The following is a 21,592-nucleotide window of genomic DNA, read 5'->3' as shown; positions in this document are numbered from 1 at the left end:
GGTACATATTTCTTCCGAGAAGAGAAGAGAAGAGAAGAGAAGAGAAGAGAAGAGAAGAGAAGAGAAGAGAGAAGGAAGAGAAGAGAAGAGAAGAGAAGAGAAGAGAAGAGAAGAGAAAAGAGAAAAGAGAAAACCAGCCACCACCCAAACCTCCATGAATAAGTTTCCCCAAGCCAGAATCTTTGAGGAACCATTCAGTAGAACACAAATTAGCTTCTGGATCAATGCCTCTAATTCACCTCAATACTGACATTTACAACATCATCCAGCCGTCCAGCTTTACCGTATTTGTCACCAGCCTTGCAGCTGGGAAACCAAGAGACCACAGTCTAATTTAGATCTCTCCTGCTGCCACTGAAACTCCTGCCTCCCTCCCTTTTATTGCCTTCTCACAAAATGAGGACTCAACAATAAAAAAGACAAAATGGGCAAAAGATCCACATATACATTTCCCCCAAAAAGAGATGTTAGTGGCCAAAGAGCAAGTCAAAGGCACTGGATATCACTGCTCATCAGGGAAATGCAAATCAAAACCTTAATGAGATACCACCTCACACCCACTAAGATGGCTGTAACAAAAAGAAAGTGCTGACAAGGACGTGGAGAAAGTGGAACCTTACACATCCCTGGTGGGACTTAAAATATAAAATTAAGCAGCTGCTGTTGCAAACAGTCTGGCAGTTTGTCAAAAAGGTAAACACGGAGTTCCCACATGACCAGTAATTCCACTCCTATAGTTATTCACCCAAGAGAAATGAAAGCATGTCCACCCGGAAACTTGTACACGGATGTTCACCACAGCATTATTCATTTTAGCCAAAAAGGAGAAAAAATCCAACTGGCAAATGGCTATACAAAATGTATGGACTGTCCATACAACAGAAAACTCTTTAGCTGTAAAAAGGAAAGTGAAGTATTGATACGTGCGGCCCTATCAACGAACCATGAGAATATTATGCTCAGTGAGGAGGCCGCTCACAAGACAATGAATACTGTAGGATTCTATTCAAGTGAAATGTCCAGAAAAGGCAAATTCATAGGTAGAAAATAGGGTAGTGAGTGCCAAGCTTGGGGATGGGGGGAGCAGTGGGACTGCAGAGTGACCATTAACAGGGTTTCCATTTGGGGAGAAGAAACATGTTCCGGAATGGGATAGTGGGGACAGTTGCACAACAGTAAGAAACACTAAAACCACTGAACTGTACACTTTAAAAATGGTAAATTTTATAGCATGTGAATTATATTTCAATTTTTAAAAATAAGAAAAAGCCATTGTCTGGCGTGTCCTCTCAATTTCTAACTTCCCATTTCTAACCTGCTCCTATTAGATCTAAAAAGAATCTGTTATTACTTGAGCTTCAACAGAAATGCAGTTTCTGGAATAGCTTCTTCAGCCTTTTCTGAATATGAAGCCTTTTATTTCCAACTATGGAATGAAAGGCTTGGACTCTGTGAAATAAAAAGGAAGTAGCAATACGGAGAGGTGGCTGAAATATTTTAGGACAAGCTGCCTTCCAGTTTTTTAAATCATGTTCACCCAGACCCAGACCTAAAAGAAACATCTGCTTTTGTCAATTTTTCAGGTGGCCATTGCTGTTCTGGCCCACAGAACTTCTCCAGACTCTCTGCCACAGAATTCTGGTAGGCCAGAAGGGTCAGGTGACTGAGAAAGAAGCAAAAAAGAAAAGCAAAGGGAACTTTTGAGAAAACATCACCCCATAGGTCCTTAGCTCGAGCCTATGCTCACAGTGGCCATGTGAAAAAAGTCCCCATTCTCTTCAAAGACCTATCTGCAAATCTGGGGGCAAGAGTCATCTCGTAGCTAGTAAGTGCAGCTCAACTGGTCACTAACCTCCACCCCTGCCTCAGACTCACCCTGACCATGCCACATTTGGCCTAAATGCCCATCAGGGAGGCCTTGCTGCCCAACTGGGAGAGCTGCTTCCAGACAAGCTCCACTGAGGGCCAGATGGCAGAACCTGCTTCCCTAACAGGTCAGCTGTCCTAGGCTTGCCTGTGCTGCGCAAGGACGGTAATGAGAACTGAATGTCTTCCTTCAGTGTAACAGATATGTAGGGCCTGGTTTCAATCAGAGTTTTGTGCTGGATAGAACATTACATATTTTTACATTAAAGGGACTGAGAAGTTTTAAAATCATGTCATCATTTAATCCTTATAACATGTTTTGAAGTAGATGCCTCTATTCGTTATACAGAAAAAATTAGCCTAGAAAAGACCCACGTACAGTTTTCCAAACAGACTCCAATAATGTAGCCTCCTACAAAACCATGCTACCTCCCATCTGGCCTGGTGCATTGATGTCACACAGCCACCAGCTAGATCATCACCAGCATCCTCATCACTGACACCACAGAGGTAGTGATTTGGTTGTTTTTTTCTGGAGGGACAGAGAAAGTGTGAAGGAAGCGGGTGTTGCTTACAGTGGAGGAAATGAGCTGTCTCCAGCTGTGGAGAGCCAGGGAGACAATTCCGACCTTGACCTGCCTCCCACTCATTCATTCACTCAACAAGCATTTACTGAGCACCACCACAACCCAGGCATGTTTTTTGTTTTGTTTTGTTTAAGTTTACTTATTTTGAGAGAGAGAATGAGCACAAGCGGGGGCGGGGCAGAGAGAGGGAGAGAGAAAATCCCAAGCAGGCTCTGTGCTAGAGCCTGGAGCGGGGCTCATCCCACGAAGCATGAGATCATGGCCTGAGCAGAAACCAAGAGTCGGATGCTTAACATCTGAGCCACCAGGCGTCCCCGGGCATGCCGGGCATGGTTCTAAAGGCTGAGATGCAACAGCAAAAATCCCAAGTCCCAGCTGTTACGTTACAGTAGAGAATCAGACAAAAAACACAGAAATAGCGGAGCCAGATCATGACAACTTCAGTACTGTAAGAAAAATAAATCAAGGTAAAGTGTAGAGAGTATAGAAGAGAGAGGCTATGTATAATAAAGTGGTCAGAAAAAAACTTTTGAGGATAAGGGGACATCTGAGCAAAGACTAAAGAAGGAAGTGAAGGATCAAGTCCTATCTGAGGGAAAAGGGAGACAGGCAGAAGGAACAGCTGGTGCCTCTGAGGCAGGAACATAATTGGAAGGCTGAAGCAGAAGCAAGGCAGCCAGCAGGCTGGGGACCAGGAAGGAAGAGCAAGAGCAAACCTGAGTGGGAGACACGGCAGGAGTCACAGTGGGCCTGACAGTGTGTGCAGACTTTGTATCTTATTCTCAGGGAGTTGGGACATCACAGCAGGGTTCTGCGCAGAGGGGAACCTGAATCTGACTTAGGTTTTAAAAGCTCTCTGGCTGCCGTGCAGAGGCAGGAGTGCCACTGGTGGGAATGACGTTGGCTTCACTACAGTGGGACCGGCAAGAAATGGTCAAATTCTAAATACACTTTAAAGAGGCTCTGCAATAATACGCATATGCCACATCTCCCGCCAACTGCCCTTGAGTCTCCAAGTCCCCAGTAGAAGCCGGATATGATATTGCTAAGCTGGGCAGGCAGGTTTTTCCTGCCTCTGGTCACTATGGCAACTTCCTGAAAGCAGCCATCTGGGAGTTGGTGGAAGCAGCTAAGAACTTAGCCACGTCACCAGCTGCCCTGCTGTTGTCACAGGGGTACAGAGGCAGAAAGAAACTTTTGAAAAACAGGATTGATGCAAGCAACTTTGAGGTGCCACAGAAGGATTTCTTTTTAATTAAATTTACATGCTTAAAGGAATCTTTTTACTCTGTCTCCAGTATATTTCTCCCTAGTTTGCAAATCCTACAATTTCCTGAAAGGCAAATTTTGTTCACAAAGCAAAGACTGAGATGAACCTGTAAATCTGTGTGTGTTAGGAAGGAGATTTTATCCTTCCTCCACTCTTGACCTTCTATCCTAGTTTTCTTGACAATACAGCAGGGTTGCCACAATTGCAGAGGTGGTCATACATTTGCCAGGGAACACGAAAGCCCAGAGCAGCAAAAACAGAAATATTTGTATTCTAAAGGAGCTGAGATCCCAAAGGCTGTTTTTCTCTGTGAAAAAATGATAGGACACCGAAAACTATTGGTAACAACTAATTGGGAGGGAGAGGTGCAAGGGCAGGGAAGTCCAAGAAAGGCTGGTGTAAGAGGATAATGTAGCTACTACAGACGCTTTAAAAAGTAAAATCTTAGGGGCGCCTGGGTGGCTCAGTCGGTTGAGCGTCCAACTTCAGCTCAGGTCACAATCTCAACAGTCTGTGAGTTCGAGCCCCAGGGTTGGGCTCTGTGCCGACAGCTGGGAGCCTGGAGCCTATTTAGGATTCTGTGTCTCCCTCTCTCTCTGCCCCTCCCCCGCTCATGCTCTGTCTCTCTGTCTCTCTCTGTGTCAAAAAATAAATAAACATTAAAAAAAAAAGTAAAATCTTAAAGACCTAAATGTGAAACATGAAACCATGAAACTCCTAGAAGAAAACACAGGCAGTAATTTCTTTGAAATTGGCCTTAGTAATAACATTTTTCTAGATAGGTCCCTGAGGTAAGAGAAACAAACACAAAAATAAAACTATTGGGACTACACAAAATAAAAAACTACTGCACAGCAAACAATCAATAAAATGAAAAAGCAACCTATTGAATGAGAGAAGACATTTGCAAATGATATATGCAATAAAGGGCTAGTATCCAAAACATATAAAGAACTTGCGCAACTGAACACACACAAAAAAGGCAAGTAATATGAATTAAAAATGGGCAGAGAACCTGAATAGACATTTTTCCAAAGAAAACATACAGACAGCCAACAGACAAACAGAAAGATGCTTAACATCACTATCAGGGAAATGTAAATCAAAACCACAATGAGATACCACCTTACATCTGTCAGAATGGGTAGAATCAAAAAGACAAGAAAAATAACAAGTGTTGGTGAGGATGTGGAGAAAAAGGAATGCTCCTGCAGTATTGATGCAAATGCAAACTGGTGCAGCCACTGTGGAAAACAGTATGGAAGTTCCTCAAAAAATTAAAAATAGAAATACTGTATGATCCAATAATTATACTACTGGATATTTATCCATAGAAAACAAAAAATTTCATTTGAAAAGACATATGCAGGGGCACCTGGGTGGCTCAGTCGGTTAAGCGCCCGACTTCGGCTCAGGTCATGATCTCACAGTTCGTGGATTCAAGCCCCACGTCAGGCTCTGTGCTGACAGCTCAGAGCCTGAAGTGCTTCAGATTCTGTGTCTCCCTCTGTCTCTGCCCCTACCCCACTCGTGCTCTGTCTCTCAAAAATGAATAAATGTTAAAAAACATTTTAAAAAAAGATATATGCACTCCTATATTTACTGCATTATTTGCATTATTTACATTGCCAAGATAGGCAACCCAGATGTCCATCGACAGATGAATGGATAAAGATGATACTGAGGTGCCTGGGTGGCTCAGTCAGTTAAGTGTCTGACTCTTGATGTCAGCTCAGGTCATGATCACAGGGTTATGAGATTAAGTCCTGTGTCAGGCTCCATGCTAGGCATGGACCTGCTTAGGATTCTCTCTCTCCCTCTCTCTCTGCCCCTCTCCCACTCATATGTGCTCCCTCTCTCTCTTAAAAAAAAAAAAAAAAAAGAAGGGGCGCCTGGGTGGCTCAGTCGGTTAAGTGGCCGACTTTGGCTCGGGTCATGATCTCGCGGTCCGTGAGTTCGAGCCCCGCGTCGGGCTCTGTGCTGACGGCTCAGAGCCTGGAGCCTGTTTCAGATTCTGTGTTTCCCTCTCTCTGACCCTCCCCTGTTCATGCTCTATGTCTCCAAAAAAAAAAAAAGAAGAAGAAGAAGATGTACTGTTCACACACATGCACACACACAATGGACTACTACTCAGCCATAAAAAGGATAAGATCTTGCCATTTGTGACAGCATGGAGAGACCTAGAGGGTATTACACCAAGTGAAATAAGCCAGAGAAAGACAAATATCAGATGACTTCACTTTTATGTGGACTCTAAAAAACAAAACAAGCAAACAGACAGAAAGCAGAAACAGACCCATAAATACAGAGAACAAATTGTTGGTTGCCAGAGGTGAGGGAGGTGAGGGGGTGGGCAACATGGGGGAAGGGGAGTGGGAAATGCAGGCTTCCAGCTATGGAATGAACAGGTCATGGGGATGAAAAGTACAGCACAGGGAACACAGTCAGTGGTACTGTAATGGTGATGTATGACAGATGGTAGCTACACTTGTGGTGGGCACAGCATAACACGTGCAACTTGTCTAATTGCTATGTTGTACGCTTGAAACTAATATAACATTGTATGTCAACTATACTTCAATAAAAAAATCAGACAATAAATGATCAGTGGTACATGAACATTTTATTGGAAAATATTTTGAGTACTTTTCTCAAGGTAGGGTACAGAAACATAGGGATTCTTACTGGTTTTTCTTACTGGCTTCTCTTCCTCAGCATACCTCTAAAATGTATGTGGGCTCCACCCTCGGCCCTTGCTTTCCTTACTCAGAGCTATTCCGGCAACCTCATGCGCTGTCCAAGCTTCACAACCACTCTTTCCTCTGAGGACACCTTTCCCCCAAGCTCCAGGCTCCTATTTCCAGCTGCTTCCTTCTGCCAACATTATCTTCCTGAAATGTAAATCTGATCCCTGATCTCCTGCTTAACTCACACCTAGAATAAGGGCCACATTCTCTAACAACACAAGGTCCTACACCACCTGCTTCCACCTCTCTCTCCCCACATCTACCTTACACTACAGTGATGCTGGTCTACCCCTATCAGCTGCCCAAATGTCTCCATTCTTTAGTGTATAGTGGTCTTCTCCTTATGTCAGGTAGACTCCTATTTATAACAACTCGACTGAAACAACACCTTGTTATAGAAAGAAGCCTTCTGTAGTAACCAGCCTCCAAGATGGCCCCAAATGATTCCACCTCCTGGTATTCACATCCTGTGTAGGTCCTCTCCACAATGAACTCCAGCTAACCTCTGAGACCAATCAATACAGCAGCAGTAACCATGCATAACTTCCAAGGATACGCCATAGATGGCACTGCAGCTTCCACCTTGGTCTCTTGTATCACCTGCTCCGGTGGAAGTCAGCTGCCATGCTGTGAGGACACCCAAGAAGCCCCATGGAGAGGCACCAACTTCGCAAGCCACTTAAGTGAGCCACCTTGGAAGCAGATCCCCTAGTCCCAAGCTTTCAGATGACTGCAGCTCCAGCCCAACATCTAACAGCAATGTCATAAGAGACTCTCTCCTCTCATGAGCCACAATCTCCCAACCAAGATGCTCCTGAATTTCTGACCCATAGAAACTGTAAGAGATAATAAATGATTATTTTTGTTTTAAGCCACTAAGTTTTAGGGTGATGTGTATGCATCCAAGATAACTAATATACCTTCATGTCTCTTCTCTGCCTTTAGCTGAGGTTCTCTCCCTGTGCTCCTATAAAGCCTTGTGAATAAGTCTATCACAGCACTTATCCCATAGCATTTTTATCCCTTTTTCTTTTTTGGCCCACTGACCCCACAAAACTAGACTGCATCTTGCTTCCCTCTGTATCCCTGGCACTCAGAAGTCTCTCAATAAGCATTTATCTAACATGTTAGATAAATAAGACGAATGAAAGCACAACAGCAAATGAAAAAAAAAAGTAAATAGAAAAAAAAAGTAAAAACATTTCATACCATGGTAATAACTAACTGGTATTTTATTTATGCCATATTCTCCCTTCTTCTGGGTGTCTGGAAAATAGCAACCTCCCTACCACACTAACCCCAAACTTTTGAAACTGCTTCCCTTACTCACTTTTTTCCATCTACATAATTCTGGGAAGCTGTTTATATTTATGTGACTTCATCTCTCTGACCCTAGTTGATTGGTTCTGGGTGAACACAGATGTGAAATGGACCAATCATACAACTCAACAGCTATTGCCAAACATGATGAGACCAGGCATGAGTGTCTTTCCCAAAATAGCCTAATAAATCCCTTCTCGGAGGTTTTGAATTTGAGACCCAGAGAGCCAAGGAGATCAGACCCTTTGGTGATGGAAGCATTCATATACATACAAACACACATGAATATATATATACACACATATATATATATGTATGTATAACTATATGTATTTACATATATATGTACATAAACATACATAAACTATTTTTTTAAGTTTATTTGAGAGAGAGAGAGAGAGCATGAGCAAGGGAGGGACAGAGAGAAAGAGAGAATCCCAAGAAAGCTCCATGCTGTCAGGGCAGAGCCTGACATGGGGCACAAAGCCACAAATTTTGAGATCATTACCTGAGCCAAAATTAAGAGATGGACACTCAATGATTGACTGAGCCACCCAGATGCCCCCATAAAACTACTTTTTTAAATATAATACTCAGGGGCGCCTGGGTGGCTCAGTCAGTTAAGCATCTGACTCTTGATTTCAGCTCAGGTCATGATCTCAGGTCATGTGAGATCGAGCCCTACATCAGGCTCTGCACTGACAGTGGGAAGCCTGCTTGGGATTCTCTCTCCTTCTCTCTCTGCCCCTCCCCTGCTCGTGCGTGTGTACACACTCTCTTAAAATAAATAAAATCTTTAAATAAATAGATAGATAAATAAATAAATAAATAAATAAATAAATAAATAAATACAATACAATACAATACAATACAATACAATACTATACTATACTATACTATACTATACTATACTCAAGGTGCCTGGCTGGCTCAGTCAATAGGACATGTGGCTCTTGGTCTCGATTATCATAAGCCCCATACTGGGCATGGAGCCTACTTAAAAAAAAAAATGATGAAATAAAATACTCAATGCTGTAAAAACTAGTTTTGTGAAAGAAAATTAGTTCGGGGCACCTGGATAGCTAAGTCGGATAAGTGTCTGACAGGCTCAGGTCATGATCTCATGGTTTGTGAGTTCGGACCCTGCATTGGGCTCTCTGCTGTCAACACAGATCCCACTTTAGATCCTCTGTCCCCCTCTTTCTCTGACCCTCCTCTCTCTCTCTCTCAAAATAAATAAACTTAAAAAAAAATTAGTTCACTCATGAATTGCTATAAATTGGTATGTTCCCTTGGGAATGGAATACCCATAAATATTTTCATACTCTTTGATCCAGTAAGTTCCTCCTGGAAATGTAAAGAAACAATTCAATAGGGGCGCCTGGGCGGCTCAGTTGGTTGAGCGTCCGACCTCGGCTCAGGTCATGATCTCACGGCTCGTGGGTTTGAGTCCCGCGTCGGGCTCTGTGCTGACAGCTCAGAGCCTGGAGCCTGCTTCAGATTCTGTGTCTCCCTCTCTCTCTGCCCCAACCCACTCGCATTCTGTCTCTGTCTCTTTCAAAAATAAACATCAAAAAAAATTAAAAAAAAATTCAATAGAAGCAAAACAGTATGTGCATGAAAATGTTTACTTCAACATTTTGATATAATGACACAATAAAATGTGACTCAATCATTTCAAATTCCAACTATGGACTTCCACATCTGGCCAAGACAGTTACAAGGATTTACTTTCCCAACTTGAGCTAAAACAGAAAAATACATGAAACAATGGTTTTCAGACATTGGAAGACAGGCAGCACAGGACAGTGAGCCCTGAGACAGAGAAAACAAATCATCATCCCAGTTCCCACCTGGATAGTTTGCCGGCTGGCCCAGGACACAGACTGGAGAGCTAGAGGAGGCCAAAGGAGAGCAAAGACATGGAGAAGGGAGGCTTGCACAGAACTTGCAAAGAACTCCAGAAATCTGCAGAGGGTGTTCCCAATCTTTATCTGAATACTGGTCACAGCATGTGTGTGAGGAAAGTACCCAGGGTTGGCAAAAGAAAAACCTGAAAGGAAAATGAGGAATACCTGAAGCTCATCCCACTGGGTCATCACAATGCATTCTCCCTTTTATACATTGTGGAATGCAATTTGCTAAAACTAAGTTGAGAATACCTGGATCTATGCTGACGAAGGACATATGATCTGTTTTCTTTCCTAGTAACGCCTTTTTTGGTATTGATGTCAGGACAACATTTGCTATAGAATGATTTGGAAAGTCGTCCCTCCCTTTCAATTTTCAGGAAGAGTTTGTGTAGAAGCTGGTATTACTTCTTCCTTAGATGTTAAGTACAAATCACCAATGAAATCTTCTGTGCCTGGAGTTTTCTTTGTGGAAAGGTTTCCAACTACAATTTATTTAATAGTGATGAGGTGATTCAGATTATCTTTTTCTTCTTGAGGGAGCTTTGGTAGTTTGTGCACTTTCAAGGAATCTGTCCATTGTTTAAGTTGTTGAATTTACTGGTGAATTTAATGCAAAGTATGCTGAAGAACGGGGGGGGGGGGGGGGGGGGGGAGTCATAGATAACAAAGATAACAACAGAAATCAGTGAAGTGGACACAAAAATATAGAGGAAAAATCAGTGAAACTAAAATTTGCTCCTTAGCGAAGATCAATAAAATCAATAAACCTCTGAAAAAAGTGAGAAGACAGAGATTACCAATATCAGGAATGAAAGAGGATATATCACTACAGATCCCAGAAACACTAAAAAGATAATAAGAGAATATTATGAACATTTCATGTAAGTTCCACAATGCATAAAAAGAACAACACCATCAAGACCAATTGGGATTTGTCTTGGGAATGCAAGACATGTTCAATATTTAAAAATCAATCAATGTAATTAAGTGTAGCAACAGCCTAAAGAAGAAAAACTATGTTTATCTCAACAGATGATACAGAAAAAAATGTTTGATAAAAGGCAATATCCATTCATGATTTAAAAAAAAATCTCAATAAACTAGTCATAGGAGAAAACTTCACTTAATAAAGGAGATCTACAAAAATCCTACAGTTGGGGTGCCTGGGCAGCAACTCTTGGTTTTGGCTCAGGTCACAATCTCATGGTTCATGAGCTCAAGTCCCACATTGAGCTCTGGGCTGACAGCTTGGAGCCTGGAGCCTGCTTCAGGTTCTGTCTCCCTCTCTCTCTGCCCCTCCTCCGCTTGCGTTCTGTCCCTCAAAAATACATTTAAAAAATGTTTTTTAATCCCACAGTTATTTATTTTTTATGTATTTATTATTTATTTTTATATATAAAAATATTATTTATATATATAATATATAAAAATATATATAAATATATAAATATATAATAATATATTTTAATTATATTATATATTAATATATTACATATTAATATATTATAATATATAATATAAATATATATAAATAACATAAATAATATAAATAAACATATTATTATACATATAAATATATATTTTATTTATTTATTTTTATTTATTTACTTTTTTATTCTGAAACAGATAGAGTGGGGGAAGGGCAGAGGGAGAGGGACAGTGAGAATCCCAAGCAGGCTCCACACTGCGAGTGCAGAACTTGATGCGGGGCTCGAACCTACAAAACTATGAGATCATGACCTGAGCTGAAATCAAGAGTCAAACGCTCAACTGACTGAGACAACCAGGTGCCCCTACAGTTAACATCTTAATGATGAAAGACTGAATGCTTTACCCTTAAGACTGGGAACAAGGAAAGGATGCAACATAATTCTAATCAAAATCCTAGGATTTCTTGGAGAAATTGACAAGTTGATTCTAAAATTTAAACGAATGAGCAAAGGAATCAGAATACTCAAAACAATTTTCAAAAAGCAGAAAGCTGGAGGCGTGCCTGGGTGGCTCAGTTGGTTAAGTGTCTGACTTCGGCTCAGGTCATGATCTCACGGTTCATGGGCTCAAGCTCTGCATCGGGCTCTGTGCTGACAGCTCAGAGCCTGTAACTGACTTCAGATTCTGTGTCTTCCTCTCTCTCTGCCTTTCCCCTGCTTGCACTCTCTCTCTCACAAAAATAAACATTAAAAAATTTTTAGAAAAAAAAAAGCATAAAGCTGGAGAATTCACACTACTTTATTTCTATACTTATTATAAAGCTGCAGTACAGTGTGGCACTGGCAAAAGGACAAACACATAAAACAATGGAACAGAACAGGCAATCCAGAAATAGACCCATACATATTGCCAATTAATGTTATGGTTAAACTGTGTTTCCCCAAAAAAGGTATGTTGATGTCCCAACCCTCGATACCTCAGAATGTGACCTTATTTGGAAACTGGGTCTTTACTAATTTAACCAACTTAAGATGACATCATTAAGGTGAGCCCTAATTCAATATGACTGTTGTCCTTATAAAAATGTGGACACAGGGGCGCCTGGGTGGCTCAGTGGATTGGCTGTCCGACTTCAGCTCAGGTCATGATCTCACAGTCCGTGAGTTCGAGCCCCGTGTCAGGCTCTGTGCTGCCAGCTCAGAGCCTGGAGCCATCTTCGGATTCTTTGTCTCCCTCTCTCTCTGCCCCTCCCCTGCTCATGCTCTGTCTCTCTCTGTCTCAGAAATAAATAAAAACATTTAAAAAAAAAATAGATAAAAAAAAATGTGGACACAGACCTACAGAGAGGGAAGACAATGTGAAGAGACACAGGGAGAACACTATGTGAAGCAGAGACTAGAATTACGCTGTAACAAGCCAACAAACATCTGGGGCTACCAGAAGCTGGAAGAGGCAAGGAAGGATCCTTCCTCTACAGGTTGCAGGATAAGCATGGCCCTAATGACACCTTGATTTTAGACTTATGGCCTCTGAAATTGTGAAATAATATTACTGTCGTTCCGAATCAGACAGTTTGTGATACTTTACTATGGCAGCCATAGAAATGAATGCGATTAATTTTCAGCAAAAATACAAATGCAATCCAATGGAGAAAGAAGAGTCTTTGCAACAAATGGTCCTAAAAAAACTGGACAGTCATCTGTAAAAAATTAACCTTAATCCATACCTCACACCACATACAAAAAATTAACTCAAAATGGATCGCAGACCTAAATGTAAAACCCAACACTAAAACTTCTATTTTTTTTTTAAGTAAGCTCTAGGCCCAACACAGAGCTCAAACTCATAACCCCGAGATCAAGAGTTGCATGCTGTATGGACTGAGTCAGCTGGATTCCCTGAACACTAAAACTTCTAGAAGAAAACAGGAAAAAATGTTTATGACCTTGATTAGGCAAAGATTACTTAGATTTTACTCTAAAAGCATGATATATCAAAGAAAAAAGGTGATAAGTTGGACTTTAACAAATCAAAGCCACAAATGGTAGAAAATATTTTCAAATCACATATCTGATTAAGGACATGTATCTAGACTATTAGGAATTCTCAAAACTCAGTAAGCAAAAAAACAAGCAACCCAATTTAAAAAAGGAGGGGCAGGGGCGCCTGGGTGGCTCAGTCGGTTAAGCGTCCGACTTCAACTCAGGTCACGATCTCGCGGTCTGTGAGTTCGAGCCCCGCGTCGGGTTCTGGGCTGATGGCTCAGAGCCTGGAGCCTGCTTCCGATTCTGTGTCTCCCTCTCTCTGTGCCCCTCCCCCGTTCATGCTCTGTCTCTCTCTGTCTCAAAAATAAATAAAAACGTTAAAAAAAAAAATTTTAAAAAAGGAGGGGCAGAGATTCAAACAGAAACGTTTTTAAGGGCAGCTGGCTGGCTCAGTTGGAAGAGCAGGAGACTCCTGATCTTTTTTTTTTTTTTTTTTTTTAATGTCTACTATTTATTTTTGAGAGAGAGAGAGAGAGAGACAAAGTGCAAGCAGAGGAGGGGCAGAGAGAGGGGGAGATAAAGAATCTGAAGCAGGCTCCAGGCTCTGAGCTATCAGCACAGAGCCCGACACAGGGCTCGAACTCATGAACCGCGAGATCATGACCTGAACCGAATTCAGATGCTTAACTGACTGAGCCACCCAGGTGCCCCCTGAGACTCCTAATCTTGAGTTTGCGAGTTCAAGCCCTACATTGGGTGAGAGGCTACTTAAATGAATAAAAAGAAACATTTTCAAATTATATATACAAATGACAAGTATGTGGAAATATACTCAATATCATTACTCATTAGGGAAATGCAAATTAAAACCACAATATTACCACACACATATTAAATGACTAAAGTTTAAAAAAAAAAAAAAAAGCTAAACACTAACACCACCAAAACCTAACAATATCAAGTGCTGATGAGGATGCAGAGCGACTAGAACTCCCCTACGTTGTTGGTGGGAATGCAAAATGGTACAGTAATTTTGGAAGTTTCTTATAGAGCTAAACATAACATAATACAACCCAACAGTCCTACTCCTGGGTATATTTATCTAAGTGAAATGAAAATTTTTGTTCATCAAAAAAATCTGTATGTAAATGTTTACAGCGGCTTTATCCATGATTGCCAAAATCTGAAAACAACCCAATATCTTAACTGGTAAATGGATAAAGAATTGTGATAAACCCATATAATGGGTTACTAATCAGCAAAACAAACAAAATAAAATAAGCAACTACTGACACACTCGACAACAGACAAACTTCAAGTGTATTATGCTAAAGGAAAAAAGTCAGATTGAAAAAGATACATACGGCAGGATTCCAGCTTTAGGACATCCTGGAAAGAGCAAACTACATATAGGTACAGAAAACAGACCAGTAGTTTCTATAGGATGGGGGTAGGGGGAAGAGTTAACTATATAGTTACACAGGGTAATTTGTGGGGTGAGAGAAATTCGGTATCCCGATTGTTGGTAATTCCGTAATTGTATGTATCTGTCAGAGCCTGCAGACTTGTACACTAAAAGGAATGAATTTTATCATATGTAAATTATACCTTAGTAACATAAAAGAAGAAAAAAAACATTATGCTTAGTGAAAAAAGCCAGACACAACAGTATAAAAATTCCAATTATTGGGACTAAGCAATATGGATACTATTTATGATCTAACATTACATGAAAACACTATAATGCAGGATGCACACCCAGAAATATGTAAATTCTTCAGTCATTCACTCCCTAAATATTTCTCCAACACATGTTATGTGCTAGGACAACAATGATTTACAGCCTAGAGGGGAAAATCAAACAGAAACAAATAAACAGATGGACAAATAAATGAGAATTCCCAAATGTGGGAGGTACTCTGACTAAAACAAAAGGCTGATGTGATATAGAATCCAAGGAAGGAATCTCTGAAGTACTGTTTGGGTTGATAACTGAAGGACAGGAAGCTAGCCTTGCAAAGATCTAGGAGTGGAGAGTCATAGGACAGAAGGAATGACAAATCCAAAGGCTCTGAGGTGGGTAAGACCTTGGAGGGACAAAAAAGAGCTCAGTATAACTGAAACATGATGAACAAGAGAGACAAAGTTAAGAGGGAACGGGAGAGGTCTACCTCTGTGCTGACAGCCTGGAGCCTAGAGCTTGCTTTGGCTTCTGTGTTTCCCTCTCTCCCTGCCCCTCCCTCACTTGTGCGCTCTCGCTCTCTCTCTCTCTGTCTCTCCCTCAAAAATAAACATTAAAATTAAAAAATAAAATAAAAATAAATGTTTCTCAGATATCCAGTTGGAGAAGATAAGTAGGTGGCTGGATATACAAGTGTACATCTTCATGGAACTGTCAGAACTAAAGAGATAAATTTGGGAGTCTTTCATTCATCTATCCAATCAACAAAAAAAATTTCTGAGCAACCACTATGTGCCAAACACTGTTCCATGTGCTAGGGAGACAGCAATAAAACAAGACAGACAAAACTCTTGCTCCTGTGAACCTGCAGCTTCCTTATCTGTAAAAGGGGATGACAAATGAGAAAATGTAAGTAAATACTTATCATAATACCTGGCACATAGTATGTACTTAGTAGATGCCAGCTATTAACATTAGTGACAGAAAAAGACAATATAATAAGTGAGTAAGATAATTTCAGAGTAATAATACATACTATGAAAAAAAACCCACAGAATAATAAGTTTCAGAGTGATAGGTAGGGACAGATGGGCTATTTTTGAGGAGTGGTCGGAGAAGGCCTGAGGAGATGACATTTCAGCTGACACCACAGAGATGACAAGGAACCAGTTCTGCAGAGACCTAGAAGGACAGCCCAAGCAGAAGAGATGGCTCATGCAAGGGTCTTAAAGAACTAGAGTTTATTACACTGGAGAAATAACAGGCTAGTGTGTCGGAGGTAGAACGATGAGGGGGGAAATAGCAGACAGCTCTGGAGAGGCAGACAGGAGCTAGCTTACAGAGGGCCTTCTACCCATGGTAAAGAGGCTGGGTTTTTATTTTAATGGGAAGCCACTGGAGAGCTTTGATTGAGCAGGGGCGTGACATGGTCTGACTCATGTTTTAAAGAAATCACACTGGCTGCACTGGCTGCTGTGTAAAGAATGAACTACAGAAGGCCTAAGGATAGAAGCTATTATAGTTACCCAGGAAAGAGATAGTATCTCTGACTAAAGTAGCTGAGATGGTGACAAGTAACTAGATTCTGGATACAATGTGGAGGTGGAGAGGTAGATAACAGAATAAAGAGTCAATGACAACTCCTAGATTTTTTACCTGAGCAACTGTGCAGGTCCTATTAATCAAGATAAGGAAGACTATGGGGGAGAGCAAGTTTCAGGTTTAGAAATCAAGAGATCTGCTTTGGTCATGTTAAGTCGAGATGCCTATTAGCCCTCTAAGTGGAGATGTCAATTAGGCAATTGTGTATATGAGTATAAAGTTCACAGACGTCAAAACTACAGGTGTGAATCTGGGAATCATCAGGACTAGCTGTCCCGGCTAAGGAGAGAATGCAGAGTAGGAGGTCTAGAACCAAATCCTGGAACATTCCAACACTTAGAGGTTAGGCAGGAAAGGAACAGGAAATAAGATTTGAGGGGTGGCCAGTGAAGTAGAAGGAACACTAGTAGTGTGTGGTGCTGTAGAAACCAAGAGGAGGAGGAAGAGGAGGAAGAGGAGGAAGAGGAGGAAGAGGAGGAGGAGGAGGAAGAGGAGAGAAGATGATGATGATGATGATGATGATAATCAGTGTCATGTACCACCCAGAGGTAAAGTGGTAAGAGGACAGAGAATGGGTCGCTGGTTCTGCAAGCTGGAGGTTTTTGGTGATCTTGACAAGAGTTTTAAGTTTTGTGTTTTTTTTTAAACATTTATTTATTTTTGAGACAGAGAGAGACAGAGCATGAGTGGGGGAAGGTCAGAGAGAGAGGGAGGCACAGAATCCGAAGCAGGCTCCAGGCTCTGAGCTGTCAGCACAGAGCCCGACGCGGGGCTTGAACTCACAAGCCGTGAGATCATGACCTGAGCTGAAGTCGGACGCTTAACCGACTGAGCCACCCAGGCGCCCCAAGAATTTTAAGTTTTAATGGTGAAGGTGACAGTCCAATTAGAGTGAGCTGAAGAGAGAACAGGAGAAAAGTGGAATCATCAGCATCAAGACAGTACATGATTTAAAATACAATAACTGGACACCTGGGTGGCTCAGTCGGTTAAACATCCGACTCTTGATCCCGGCTCAGGTCATGATCTCACAGTTCGTGAGCTAGAGTCCTGCGTCCAGCTCTGCACTGATAGCACGACCCCTGCTTGGGATTCTCTCTCTCTCCCTCTCTCTCTACCCCTCCCCTGCTCATGCTCACGCTCTTTCTCTCTCAAATAAATAAACAAAACAAAATGTGAGATAAATTTTTTTAAAAAGCGTAAGTGGGAAAAAAAGTGCAAATATCATAAATAGCTTATCTATAACTGTGAAAAAGATCTCCTTCTCTTCTCATTTGTAGCTAACACTTTACTAACACTGCTCAGCATGAATCTGACATCTTAGCAACCTGTGAAGTCAGGAACTCCCCAAGCTGCTAACAGGTAAGTCTGTCATTTTTCAAGTTACTGTAACAAGTTTCCCCCCAGTAGTTTAAGTAATCACTGGAAAAACAAGTGACAACACTTTAACAGTCAAGTTTCCAAGGCACCATTTTTCCTTGTTGTTGTTTTGCTGTTTTTAAAGCCTAAACCAAATCCCTAGGTGTGACTTCACCTGGGGCTGTAGTTGCTTTCTATTATATTCAAGTACAACACTTTCCAAAGGCAAAGCCACGGAAAGCACTTTAGTGATTTTTTTAAAGTTTGTTTATTTTGAGAGAGAAAGCGTGAGCAGGGGAGGAGCAGAGAGATGGAGAGAGAGAATCCCAAGCAGCCTTTGCACCACCAGCACAGAGCCCACTGCAGGGCTAAAACCCATGAACCGTGAGACCATGACCCGAGCCGAAACCAAGAGTCAGACTGACTGAGCTACCCAGGCAGCCCGCCACTGAAAGCATTTTAAAGGAAAAAAGATGCTTATAAACCAGGAGACTAGAAAAGTACAGCAATTGTAAGGTGGGCTGTAAGGGGAAAATGCTATTTCCAAATCCAAAAACTTTTACAGAAATATTTCCCTGTCCCCTGAATTTCTCCACAGTTCATGCACCTGGTCCCCAGCCACAACCTAAGCTGGGGTCTGGTGGGACACTGGCTGTTAGAGCCCAAGGCTCAGGAGCGCTTCTTTCCAACACCTCTGAGCACTCTGAACAGAATCAATTCTTTTCCAATGAGAATACAGTCAGATACAAACACAAATGATAAACTTAAAACTATAGCAGGATAAATTTGGGTTCCAGGTCAGGAGAAAATCTCTAGAGTATAAACACAGTCACTGGGTTTCTCTTGGGAAGTTCTGCACTCTTCTCTGACTTTTGTACTTATGCAACATTAATGGAAATCAAAATTTTAAAAAATTCTGTCACAAATCTGCTACTCCAATAAATCATTTTCTTCCCTTCTGTGTTCTTAGTTTTTCTCTATATATGCACAGTTCTAACAATACATATTTTAAAATATTTTTCTGTACTGAGCACTAAATTACCAAAAATTTCCCCAGTAACCAGAGTTTTTATAGCCATATATTCTGTAATTGACTTATCTAGTCATCTGTTGTTACAGCTGAGCACCTAACAGCAAAATCTGCAATAAAAACAATTCTATGAGAAACTCTCCCTTTGAAAATTGTTTAAATGAAATTAACGAATCTGTCTCATTTTGGAGAGGATTTGGATTTTTGAAGATTTGCCTTTTCTACTCTAAAGTGCCAACTTTTGTATTATAAAGGTGCAATCATCAAGATAGTATGGTACTGGCACAAAAACAGAAACTCAGATCAATGGAACAGAATAGAGAACCCAGAAATGGACCCACAAACTTATGGCTAACTAATCTTTGACAAAGCAGGACAGAATGTCCAATGGAAAAAACACAGTCTCTTCAGCAAATGGTGCTGGGAAACTGGACAGCAACATGCAAAAGAATAAACCTGGACCACTTTCTTACACCTTACACAAAAATAAACTCAAAATGGATGGAAGTCCTAAACATACGATAGGAAGCCATCAAAATCCTAGAGGAGAAAACAGGCAACAACCTCTTTGACCTCGGCTGCAGCAACTTCTTACTTGACATGTCTCTGGAGGCAAGGGAAACAAAAGTAAAAATGAACTACTGGGACCCCATCAAGATGAAGAGTTTCTGCGCAGCAAGGAAACAATCAGCAAAACTACAAGGCAACTAACTGATGGGATGGGAGAAGATATTTGTAAATGACATATCAGGTAAAGGGTTAGTATCCAAGATCTACAAAGAACTTATCAAAATCAACACCCATAAGAAATAATCTAGTGAAGAAATGGGCAAAAGATATGAATAGACACTTTTCCAAAGAAGACATACAGATGGCTAACAGACACATGAAAGGATGTTCAACATCACTCATCATCAGGGAAATACAAATCAAAACCACAATGCTCCTGGGTGGCTCAGTTTGTTAAGCATCCAACTTTGGCTCAGGCCATGATCTTGAAGTCCATGAGTTTGAGCCCCACACTGGGCTCTGTGCTGACAGCTCAGAGCCTGGAGGATTCTGTGTCTTCCTCTCCCTCTCTGCCCCTCCCCTGTTCACATTCAGTCTCTCTCTCTCTCAAAAATAAACATTAAAAAAAATTAAAAAAAAAAACCCACACACAATGAAATACCACCTTGCACCTGTCAGAATGGTTAAAATTAACAACTTAGGCAACAACAAACGTTGGTGAGGATGCAGAGAAAGAGGAACCCTTTTGCACTGTTGGTGGGAATGCAAACTGGTGCAACAACTCTGGAAAACAGTATGGAGGTTCCTCAAAAAAACAAAACAAAACAAAACAAAACAAACACACAACTACCCTATGACCCAGCAATTGCACTACTAGGTATTTATCCAAAGGATACAAAAATGCTGATTTGAAGGGGCACATGCATCCCAATGTTTACAGCAGCACTATCAACAATAGCCCAAGTATGGAAAGAGGCCAAGTATCCATCGACTGATGAATGGATAAAGAAGATGTGGTGTGTACACAGACGATGGAATATTACTCAGCGATCAAAAAGAATGAAATCTCACCATTTGCAATAATGTGGATGGAACTAGAGTGTATTATGCTAAGCAAAATAAGTCCAAGAAAGACAAATATCATATGATTTCACTCATGTGGAACTTAAGAAACAAAACAGATGAACATAGAGAAGGGAAGCAAAAATAAGATAAAAACAGAGAGGGAGACAAACCATAAGAGACTCAAATACAGAGAACAAACTGAGGGTTGCTGGCAGGGTGTTGGGTGGAGGGATGAGCCAAATGGGCAAGAGGCATTAATGAGGGCACTTGTTGGGATGAGCACTGGGTGTTATATGTAAGTGATGAATCACTAAATTCTATTCCTGAAATCATTATACTTTATGTCAACTAACTTGGATTTAGTTTTTTAAAAATAAAAAATAAAAAAAATAAAGTGTCAGCTTTGTAAATAGAAATCGAGGTATGAGATTAGGTTAATAACAGATTATTCGTATTAGAGTTTAATATGATGCCATTTGAAGCAGTTAACCTAATGACCCCTATACTTAAAATTTTACAATATTATAATTATAGCACAGTGAGGAATTACTATTTTAATAGTTGGTTCCAGAATGCCTCCTAGAGTTGGGGGTGGTGGTGGTTAATCTTTGTTTTGAAAAATACCTTGATAAGCTCCACACATTAAAGTGGAAGGTAAATCTTGAAGGAGCGGAAGAATTGACAGATCTGTCAATTGCCGAGCAAAAGAAGAAATGAACAGAAATATGGAAGCAGGGGAGAACAGAACTAGAGGCGGCCTAGACTATAAAGAGGAGGGGAAGAGAAGTCCAAAAACAAGGTGAGGAGCTGCATCCTTTAGAATAAAGGGACCGATGAGACATTAACACTCAGTGTGCCTGTGGGCTGGGGGATCTGGAGGGTGAAGACAGTATGCCTCTTCAGGAAAGGACAATCTAAACCCCAAGTGAAGTTGTGTTCCTGCAGGGTAAAACCCCTTTGCCATCCCCTATCTTCAGTAAAGCCTGCCCTACTCCTAAGAGCCTCGAAGGTTGTTTGGGGAATAACCAATGGAAAGGTCTAAAAATAGGGATAATTGGGGCGCCTGGGTGGCTCAGCTGGTTAAGCATCTGACTTTGGTTCAGGTTATGACCCCCAGCTCATAGGTTCGAGCCCCACATCGGGCTCTGTGCTGACAGCTCAGAGCCCAGAGCCTGCTTTGGATTCTGTGTCTCCCTCTCTCTCTGCCCCTCCCTGGCTTGTGCACT

At 41.2% G+C, this 21,592-nt stretch overlaps 1 protein-coding gene across 2 annotated transcripts in view; it reads right to left on the bottom strand.

Annotated features, from left to right (window-relative positions):
• The window catches only part of SGSM3 (small G protein signaling modulator 3), a 51,746-nt gene that overhangs the window by 10,667 nt on the left and 19,487 nt on the right, over positions 1-21,592 (bottom strand). Inside the window, exon 2 of one of the 2 annotated variants that reach the window (XM_060659499.3) lies at positions 9,644-9,843. The exons of the other annotated variant lie outside the window; for it this stretch is intronic. The gene's annotated coding sequence lies outside the window, so the exon portion shown is untranslated. The remainder of the gene's footprint in view (positions 1-9,643; positions 9,844-21,592) is intronic. 2 annotated transcript variants of the gene reach the window in all.

This window comes from Panthera onca, chromosome B4, assembly GCF_046562875.1.
Source record: "Panthera onca isolate mPanOnc1 chromosome B4, mPanOnc1 haplotype 2, whole genome shotgun sequence".
Taxonomy (NCBI): Eukaryota; Metazoa; Chordata; class Mammalia; order Carnivora; family Felidae; genus Panthera; species Panthera onca.
The sequence above is the reverse complement of the archived record's forward strand: the minus strand, read 5'-3'. Positions and strand labels throughout refer to the sequence as shown.